The sequence below is a fragment of the Ranitomeya variabilis genome, chromosome 3 (assembly GCF_051348905.1).
Source record: "Ranitomeya variabilis isolate aRanVar5 chromosome 3, aRanVar5.hap1, whole genome shotgun sequence".
Classification (NCBI taxonomy): domain Eukaryota; kingdom Metazoa; phylum Chordata; class Amphibia; order Anura; family Dendrobatidae; genus Ranitomeya; species Ranitomeya variabilis.
This window is the reverse complement of record NC_135234.1, coordinates 778,918,076-778,926,428: the sequence shown is the minus strand read 5'-3', so window position 1 is coordinate 778,926,428 and position 8,353 is coordinate 778,918,076. Positions and strand designations below refer to the sequence as shown.

The following is an 8,353-nucleotide window of genomic DNA, read 5'->3' as shown; positions in this document are numbered from 1 at the left end:
CCACCTCACCAACACTGGAGCTGCCCCTTTCCCACCATTGGAGCTGCCACCTCACAATCATTGGAACTGCCACCTCATCACCACTGGAGCTGCCACCTCACCACCAATGGAGCTGCCACCTCACCACCAATGGAACTGCCACCTCATCACCACTGGAGCTGCCACCTCATCACCACTGGAGCTGCCACCTCATCACCAATGGAGCTGCCACGTCACAATCATTGGAACTGCCACCTCATCACCACTGGAGCTGCCACCTCACCACCAATGGAGCTGCCACCTCATCACCACTGGAGCTGCAACCTCACCACCAATGGAGCTGCAACCTCACCACCAATGGAGCTACACCAGCGCCCCATCCTCCTGTCTCCTTCTCCATCATCCCGTAGACTGTAAGCCCACAGGGGCCGGGTCCTCTCCCCCCCGGTACCAGTCTGTCAGTTTCAGTTTGTTCACTGTTATTTCTATCTGTGTTTTGTACATAACCCTTCCTCATGTACACGACCATTGAATCAATGTGTTCTGAAAGTAAAGAATAATATTAGTGAATTTATGATTATTAGTTGCAAACTTTTGTCCATTATTTTAAGTTTTTACTGCTATTATTATTATTATTATTTATAAAGCACCATTGAGTCCATGGTCTGTACATGAGACGGGGTTACATACAAGTTACAGATATCACTGACAGTAAACTAACAATGACCGACAGGTACAGAGGGGCGAGGACCCGGCCCTGCGGCTTTACAGTCTACAGGATGGTGGAGGTTGGCTATTACGTCTATGACTCTTATTATTATTGTAGTGATTGTTATTTTTATTCTAGTTTTGTACTTTACTGTATGGATAAGATTTTATTATTATTATTATTATTATTTCTGCAGCACATTCATCCTCCTGTCTCGGTGCCTGGACGCCGTTCTGCAGATCATTGCTCCTCGCACCGTTATCTCTGTATATTGTGGGTTTCATGGTGGTCGATTACTCACGTTGTTTTACACCCGGAGAGGATAATGAATGTTTTCCCTGGAGTTTCACCTACAGATGAGAATCATTTAACATTTCTATTTCTGCAAACAGAAAAATAAGACTAATGAAGTGGACATCTCCGGGGCCCCGGGGCCGGTGACTGTTTACTAAGCTCTGGGCCCCGGTGGCCTACCTGATGAGTATGGAGCAATTAATGAGTAATTGGCTGGAGGGTGAGCAGGGTCTGAGCTCAGGACACATCCGGCCCCTGCAGCTTTCATTAAGTGCCGTCCAGCTCATTAGGCTAATTGGATGATATGACTGTCCCAGAAGAGTTGTCAGAGGGACGGGAGATCCCCAAGTGAGCTGCAGCCTCCTGTACACTAAATACAGAAACACAATAACTGATTAGATTCTCACCTACAATAGAGACGCTGCGCGGGGGGAATTCTCCCGAAATCTGCAGCAACATCTCACACATACAGTATGCCTTCTGTAATCCGGGAGTGATACATAGAATACAGGACGGTGATTACAGAGCGGAGAGGGTGACGCCGTCATAGAAGGTAGAAAGCAATAAAACATATTACAACATGGAGACAGAGCGTTACATCTACAGCGAAAATATCACTTATAGCAAGCAGAATGTTAGACGCTTATATAGGAGGAAACGGGATCATAGCAAAATATATCACAACCGGCATAAAAAGTCTGCATCACACCGCCATCTCCTCCCACGGCAGCAATGAGACAGTAATAGGATAAAGACCAACGGCTCGTACACGGTGCTGCCATGTCAGTGCATTAATACAGTAAAATGATACTAATAGCTTATAGAAAGGAGATAGTGACACTCCGCCAACTCGTACATCATAATAATACTCATATTAATAGTAACTTACAGAAACTGAGCAGTAAACCGCCGCCAAGTCCCACATGGCCCCGCAGGGTAAAGAAACAACTTATCTGGGGAAAGCTTTACGCCTTCGGAGGGTAAAAGTCTTCTAATGACATCGATATTTTCCATTTTATTTATTTCGTTTCTTCCTTCACTTCCTTGAAGAGTCAGAAGTTTTCCATTTTCCATTCTCCGTATGTGACACCCCAGGAATCCGGTTGTCACAGTGATATTGCCTGCCTCCCGGGGAGGGTGGTGCCATGCCTGGGAGCAAGATGGAGTCCCTTTAGCAGGTAACACTTTCCTGACTCCAGGCCAGAAGTGGGAGCTCTGGACCTGGTTTCAGGGTGGCTTCCCTATAAGTTCTGGTATGGAGGAGGAGTTAGAGGTCTGTGTGAGACAGTGAAGGGAGTGGAGGCACAAGAGGAGAGAGAGAAACTGGTAGTGGAGCTGCGATTGAGCTCACCACCAGGATTGAGCGCACGAAGCCGGACACCAGGGTCTGAGGTTGTGTGGGAACTGTAGTATGCCCCACAACAGAGGGCAGGAGATTGCAGGCCTTCTAGCCACAACTGATACCCAAAGGCACAGCAGCAGATTAGAGCCCGGAGTCACCACAAGAAAGGGACACCTGTAAAAAGGCTCGAGCCACCTGCCATGCGGGTAGAGTTCCACCTGAAGGACAGATTGAGAGAGGGACTTGAGGAAAGTTAAAGCATCAAGAACCTAGAATTCAGCGCAGAAAGGAAGGCTTCCAACCCCACCTGGCTAGGGGGATTCCGAACCGCTTCCAGGCTGCTCGGATTTCAAAGATCACCTGTAACCTGTGCCCTGGACTGTAATTTCACCAGTAAAAGGTAAAGAGACTGCAAAACCTGTGTCTTCCAATTATTTCCTGCACCCCAACATCTACAACCCCACATAGACTGTCCTGGTAGCCCTGGGGGGAGTGAAACCATCTAAGCTGCATTGCCATCAGCCCCAGTGGATCCCTTTAAGCAGTGTTGGCCATCCCTGGCCGAGTACCGCAGATGGTTTCACAAACACTTATCCCATAAACTCTATTCTCCATTTTCATATTTTATTGGATGCCCAGGACCACGGACAGGGTCATTGCTGCAGTGACACATCCCTTTAAGAAACCGGCCTGGTACTGAGTATCCCATGGTCCTAGCGGGCGCTTCACATACATGTACATGTGAGGGTGTGACAGGGACTGTCATGTCATGCCTTTCCTCCTGGAGACAATGTGTTATCACAAGTGGTTTTATTGTATTTTATTGAGTAATTAATTTCTGTGATCTGCAAAACTGCAAAAAAACTTTTACAACTTTTGTAGGCTTCCATTTCTCATACATACAGTGTTACATGATTTTGTGAACATTTCTGTGATCTCTAAAACTGAGAAAAAGCATTGAAGCATTTTTCTGGATTGAATTTGATTGTCATTCATACACTTTTGCATTCTGTTACATTACGATGGAGACAGAAGGGGGAAATGGGTAAAAAACAACAACAACAAAATAACGACCATGAAGTCCACAACTTATAATAAAATATAAATAATCTTTATTAGATACAGTATAGAAACAGGTGAGGACACAGTGCCACATGAAGTACAAACCACCGCATAAACGCATGACTGCACCAGGGGCACGCAGAGCCAGGGGACCATGGCTGCCAATATTTCAATAAAGTTATCAAAACCATTCCCTCCCTAATAAGGGGGTATAGAAAAATAGTGAAAAATAGTAAATTATGTATTGTAATAAATGATTATATCTGCACCTGTGTAGCATATGGAATCTAACAAAATTCCAAATTAGAAAAACAAATTGCTTATAGTATAAGAGACCCAATGCCACCAAAGGCAGAAATTCTAACCACAGGGGAATGAATGTTATTACCTTTAGATAGAAAGCAGCCATCCAGGTTCCCGGGGTCTGTGCGCCCACCCCGACGCACGTTTCGTAAGCACTCCTTCTTCAGGGGTCATGGCACTGAGTGCCAAAAGTGGATTTTTATACTAATGGATACTGGAAATAAAATGAGGTCTGACCCCGGAAGTGTATGTAGGTTGCCATGCCAACACACATTAATCACCACAAAAAAAAATGAAAAATACAAAAATACATATATGTGTGGCATGTCCTCCCTCCCACCTCCCAGCGAGGGCGCCACGCACAGCCAAACAACACACAAACACGGGGCCCTGTGTAGTCTGATGCCGAATGTACAGCCAGCACGAGCGCCGACAGGGGGGCAGAGCAGGCACCGAGCATGCTCAGTAAGCATGAAAGTATATGGACACCATATTGGATAAGGGAAAACAGTGTGGGCAAACAAATAAACCTAATTCTACCGAGTTTGTGGGGCGTCCTCCCTCTCACCTCTCAGCAAGCGCGCCGCGCACCACCGAACAGCAGACAAAACACAGAACCCCGTGTAGTCTGATGCCGAGCGTGCGCGCCGACAAGGGGGCGAGGCAAGCACCATACATGCTCAATGAGCATAAAAGTATATGTGTAGCGCCCCCACCGCCGCAGGGCCGTAGGGACTACCCGGTACCGGGCCTCTGAGTCTCTGCTCTGGGGTTGTCACGGTGGCTAGGCCCCGGTCCGTGACCCTGCCGAGGGGCGTACAGTGAATAATAGATATGGATGATGGTGGTGACGCTGTAGTGGTGCAGTGCAGTAAATAACGAGGACACCAGGTTGCAGTCTCTTTACCTCTTTAATGAAGATCTCTGAGTCCTCAGTCCGGAATACGGTTCACCAGGCTGCGAAAGTCCGGCCGGTCCAATGACACCTCCAGAGTTCTCTTCACAGGTGGAAATCGGTGCCTTCCTTCTAGCGCTATGTGTTGTGGTCCTTCCCTGCTGTGCTTACGGAAAGTCCCCCACAACTGTTGTGTCTGTTTCTTAAGTTCCCTCACAACTCGATTAGATGATGTTCTGCTAATCCTCCGTCCCTCCCTGGTGTTCTGGTTGGGACGGCACCCGTTTGACGGGTAGGCTCGGAGCTCTTCCGGGACCCTAGAGTCGCCCCTCTCCACAAGTTGCCCCCCAAGACTGCATAGGTGATTTAGGTTAGACAGCCCGCCTTAAACGGACTGTCCTGTTTGGAGTATTGCTTGAAGCGGAATGTTATGATACTCCCTCGGCGTTCCGGCCACCGGTAGTGCGCCTCAGTAGGATGTTGCTCCGGTCTTACAGCACGACCCCTACTGGTATTTCTCCTTTTGCTTGATCTCGTTTCTCACTCAGCACAATCTATCTCTCTTCTAATCCTTTCTTGGGTCCCGCCGCTATCCTGAGCAGGCACGGTCCCGTTATGTTCGTTCAAGTTGCCAAGCCTCTGTCAGGATCCCACCCCTGACAGAGACCCTACTGTATCTTCCCCCACAACACCCTCTGCCACAAGGTGTTGCCTGGTTCCAACCCAGTCAGCTTTCTGATCTAACTTCCTGCCTGATCCCCAGTTTACCCACTATGGTGGGGAGTGGCCTAATGAATAGAACCCTTAGCTCCCCCCGGAGGCCCGGCTGTGAAATGTATTGGTGTCTGTGATACCTGATCAGATGAACTCCTTCAGTGCCATCAGACGTACCATAGCTCCCCTTAGTGGCGGAGCCACAGTACTGCAACGACCAGGACTCTGGGGTGCTGCATATGGACACCATATTGGATATGGGCAGACAATGTGGGTGAACAAATAAGCCTAATTCTACAGAGCAAGTGGCGCGTCCACCCTCCCACCAATCTGCGAGCGCGTCATGAGACTATTCTTCCAGCTTCAGGGCCCTTCTTCTGGAGCTCTTGGAGTTTACACTTACTCACAACTTTTTTTGTTTTTAAGGGGTCCTTCTACCTGCAGGTGACTTGGAGCAGGAGTGACTATGACTGTTGCTGGAACACAAGAAACATGTCCATCCACGACACATAGGTTTCCATCCCACTTTGCAGGCAGGCACAGAACACCACTTCTGAAGCCAGGGCAGTGTGAGCAAGTGGTTGGTTGGATGGCAGATAATGCTTCCAGCAGGCTTGCAGCACCACCCCGTCTTCCACATTGTCCCTTCTCACCAGCCTAAAGTCTGGATCACTTAATCCTCACAGTGATCCTTCTTCCTACCACTATGCTGAATCCCATGAGACTAGTGATCCTACACTAGGACATTTCGAGGAGCTGTTTATCACAACATTTCTTGATTGTAGTCTCTCAGCCTACTTGCTCCAAGAAGGACAGGACGAATTGATGTTTAGTAATGAGCAAAAATTAGAGCAGCCACAAACACAAGAACATGTTTGTGGAGAAAGCCAAATTTGCTCAGGAGAAAGCTAATGATGAAATAAAGTTGCCACTAAAGGCCCTGTCTCACATAGCGAGATCGCTAGCGAGATCGCTGCTGAGTCACAAGTTTTGTGACGCAACAGCGACCTCCATAGCGATCTCGCTATGTGTGACACGTACCAGCGATCAGGCCCCTGCTGTGAGATCGCTGGTCGTGTCGGAATGGCCTGGACCTTTTTTTGGTCGTTGAGGCCCCGCTGACATCGCTGAATCGGTGTGTGTGACACCGATCCAGCGATGTCTTCACTGGTAACCAGGGTAAACATCGGGTTACTAAGCGCAGGGCCGCGCTTAGTAACCCGATGTTTACCCTGGTTACCAGCGTAAATGTAAAAAAAAACAAACCGTACATACTCGCCTTTCGGTGTCCAGGTCCCTTGCCGTCTGCTTCCTGCTCTCACTGAGTGCCGCCGTACAGTGAGAAGTGAGAGCACAGCGGTGACGTCACCGCTGCGCTCTGCTCTCACTGTACGGCGGCTCAGTCAGAGCAGGAAGCAGACGGCAAGGGACCTGGACACCGAAAGGCGAGTATGTACTGTTTGTTTTTTTGGTAACCAGGGTAAACATCGGGTTACTAAGCGCGGCCCTGCGCTTAGTAACCCGATGTTTACCCTGGTTACCCGGGTGCTGCAGGGGGGACTTCGGCATCGTTGAAGACAGTTTCAACGATGCCGAAGTCGTTCCCCTGATCGTTGGTCGCTGGAGAGAGCTGTCTGTGTGACAGCTCCCCAGCGACCACACAGCGACTTACCAACGATCACGGCCAGGTGGTATCGCTGGTCGTGATCGTTGGTAAATCGCTTAGTGAGACGGGGCCTTAAGTCTTGTTGTTAAGTTCCAAAGTCATGAGGACCAGGGTGCAGTGGTGGAAGATTAGATAGTGGATGACGAAGTCACCGACTCAACCTCGGAAGCTTGCATGCTGAGCGAGGCCAGCAGCACTGAGGGGGATAGATCAGCATCACCGAAACAGCAGCACCAAAACAGACAGAAAGGGCCAGTGGGGTGACCAGAGAGAGAAGGCGGGCAACTGTTCCACACACCACCGACAATCCTGAATTTCTCCGTCAAAGATTTAGGTGTTCCCCAGTTTGGGAATTTTTTTAAAGAAATTTCTGAGACTAACAAAATGGCCATTTGGAACCTGTGCCATGCCAAGATCAGAAGGGGCATGACCACTAAGAACCTAACCACCACCAGCATGATCAGGCACATGCCATCTAAGCACCCGACTCAGAGGGAAGAACGCCTGGGTCCATGATTGGTGCCATTGGGTGACATCACTGCCTTATCCCCTGTGGTAGGTGCTTTCCAATTCCCTGTCCAAAATATTTGCGCAGATGCCTCCTACCCTGCAACTATCCTTGCACATTCTGACTTACTATCGTCAGGGACTTCCAAACCCTTGACTCAGCCAAGTATTCAGCTGTTCCTACTCCAAGCCCTGGAACAAAACATAAAGTTCCCAGCCATCTAGCCATAGGCCCAAATGCTAATTGGGCACATTTCTAGGCTGCTTGCCGTGGAAATGTAATTTTGGCTGGTAGTCACGAAGGATTTCCGATGACTCATAGCGGCAGCTGTCCCTCAGTACTTGGTTCCCAGCCATCACTTTTTCTCCTGGTGTGGCGTCCTCGCCATGTACCACCACGTGACCAGTAACATCACCCATGCTCTTACTAATGCACCTACTGCCATTGACCACTTAATTACTGACAAGTGGACAAGCGCTTGTGGCCGGGGATGCAACATTTCCCTGAAAGCACACTGGGTGAATACTGTGGAGGCAGGGGTCATGTTAGAACCTGGCTCAGCACATGTGCTGCCGACGCCAAAGATTGCTGGCCCTACTTTCATCAGGGTTTCCTCCACTTCCTACAGCAGTTCCTGCACTCCCTCCTGCTGCTCCTCATTTTCCATCTCTGATGTGTTATCTCAGAGCAGGTCGTTTACATCACTCAGAAGCTGGAAGCTCTGCAGCACTGCCTCAGTGAAGCGGCAACAGGCTGTGCTGAAGCTAATTTGTCTAGGAGACAAACCGCACACCACGACAGAGTGACTTAAAGAAATAACAGACCAGATAGTTCTGTGGTTTTTGCCGCTTAATCTCCAACCAAGCATTTTCAAGTCTGAG

The 8,353-nt window shown here is 48.9% G+C and overlaps 1 protein-coding gene across 1 annotated transcript in view; it reads left to right on the top strand.

The window, feature by feature from the left end:
- Window positions 1-692: 692 nt before the first annotated feature.
- LOC143817849 (olfactory receptor 52P1-like) overlaps window positions 693-8,353 on the top strand; it is a 58,024-nt gene continuing 50,363 nt past the window's right edge. The window contains exon 1 of the mRNA XM_077299313.1: window positions 693-767. The gene's annotated coding sequence lies outside the window, so the exon portion shown is untranslated. The remainder of the gene's footprint in view (window positions 768-8,353) is intronic.